General features: G+C 40.1%; 1 non-coding gene across 1 annotated transcript; it reads right to left on the bottom strand.

Moving 5' to 3' along the window:
- Positions 1-1152: 1152 nt before the first annotated feature.
- Positions 1153-1350, bottom strand: LOC123238563. Its single transcript, XR_006505709.1, has one exon. It is a non-coding gene; the product is annotated as a U2 spliceosomal RNA (small nuclear RNA).
- Positions 1351-2136: the final 786 nt, after the last annotated feature.

Genomic DNA, 2136 nt, shown 5'->3' on the forward strand with positions numbered 1-2136 from the left:
TGAAGTGACTTGCCCAGGGTCACACAGCTAGTGAGTATCTGCATTAGAATTTGAATTCAAGTCTTTTAGAACTCTATTTGCTAGACCACTTAGCTTCCTTTTGCTGAGAAAATTACAAGTCCTAATTAATGAACACCCAAAACTTCCAAAGAATTATTCATTCCTACTCTATTTTTCATTGGAAAGAAAACAATTTAGTGTTTTACAACAAAACAGAGTTTAGCATTAGTATAGAGAAAAAAATTCTTTTTTTTTTTTCTTCCCTCCCAGGGGGAGGCGTACTGTTCCCTGAAGTACTGTAATACTTGGAGTGGACAGAGCAGGCTCCTATTCCATCTCTCTATTCCAAAATCTACTTAATATATTGTCCTCAGATCGAGGGTATATCAGATATGTGAGATTCAGATTGCAGAGTGGAATTCTATCTGCAGAGAGGGGGTCAGGCCACAGCTCAGAATTCCATAGGGCCCCTCCCCTGCCCTGCCCTGAGAACTCTGGGAGAGGTGGCAGTTAAAGGCATTTGGGTCCTGGGTTTCCAGTAGGCAGGTCACTCTGTTTGCTGGATCCTGGGTCCAGCCCTCTTGGGGGCTGGAGGCTTGAATTTGAGCAAAGCCATTTTAGTACTTAGCTGTCAACCTGCTTTACCTTGATTTCACATTCAACTACATCACAGTTACCTCGATTTAGTTATTTAGATATAGGAGAAGATTATTTATGGGCTTAGAGATCAGACTAGCTATATGCTACCTTTTCCCTTTGGGGGGAAGGGCTGCTTGGACATACAGTTTGAGGGCTTCCCAGACCTTGTCAATCCTTATTTGATCTTCCTTCCTTCCCTTCCCCACGAATCATTAAACCTTTAATCAATTGGGAGCAGTGTCTGGCTATATTTAGGGAAATACTCAAACTTCTTCAAGCTGAGTTCTTCCTGCCTTGTAGCCCAAAAGTAAAACCTTTCCTCTGTGCCTTAAAGCTTCAAAGATATCAAGTTTCTCCTATTCTCTCCTATTCAATCCAGTGGGGAAATAATTAAGAGAGAGTTATCATCTTTAGGAATTTAGTCCTTCCTAGTCCACTGTCTGAGCCCAGAAGATGCCAGATCAACCTCCATATTGTAACTGATTTTCTAACTGCTTGGTGGGAGGGGGGAAGTAAAGGAGCACTCAGCAAGAGCGTGCCCCTCCCTTCAGTCAAGCCTGTTTGTGGGTGGGTGTCCTCTCCATATACCAAAGATTAGTGAGACTTGATTGCTACAGACCCCTGGCATTTTACAGCTTCCCAAATATAACAGATATTCACTGATAAGAACAGATACTACATTTGAATTTAGCCAAAAGGTCAAGAAGTGATTAGAGAAAAATTTCTTGAAAATGGGGATCATTCTAGTAAAGGAGCATGATAAATGCTGACGGACATGTGGCAAAACTGGGACACTAGTGCATTGTTGATGGAGTTGTGAACTGATCCAACCATTCTAGAATGGCAATTTGGAACTAAGCCCAAAGGTTTATAAAACTGTGAATACCCTTTGGTCTTGTAATATCACTACTGGGTCAGTATCCCAAAGAGATCAAAAAGGGGAAAAGACCAACTTGTACAAAAATATTTATAGCAGCTCTTTTTTGTGGTGGCAAAAAATTGGAAATTAAGGTGATATCTATTAATTGAGGAATGGCTGAACAAATTTTGGTATATGTTGGTAATGAAATACTACTATGCAGTAAGAAGTGATAAGCAAGGTGATTTCAGAAAAAGCCAGAAAGATTTGCAGGATCTGATACAGAGAAAAATAAGCAGAACCAGGAGAACATTGTACACAATAACAGCAATATTTTACAATGACCAACTGTGAAAACTTGGCTGCTCTCAGCAATGCAATGATGTGGGACAATTCTGAAAGACTTTTGATGGGGAATGCTATCCACCTCTAGAGAAAGAACTCTTGAGTTGGATGGATGAAGATCAAAGCATACTCTCTTCAAATCAGTGTATTTATGGTTTTATTTGGTGTTTTTGGTTTTGTATAAGTGTGCTCTTACAACAATAACCAACATGGTGGTATATTTTGCATGATAATGCATGTATAATCCAGATCAAATTGTTCACTCTCTCTGAGTGGGGGGAGGGAAGAGAGAA

This window comes from Gracilinanus agilis, chromosome 2, assembly GCF_016433145.1.
Source record: "Gracilinanus agilis isolate LMUSP501 chromosome 2, AgileGrace, whole genome shotgun sequence".
NCBI classification, from domain to species: domain Eukaryota; kingdom Metazoa; phylum Chordata; class Mammalia; order Didelphimorphia; family Didelphidae; genus Gracilinanus; species Gracilinanus agilis.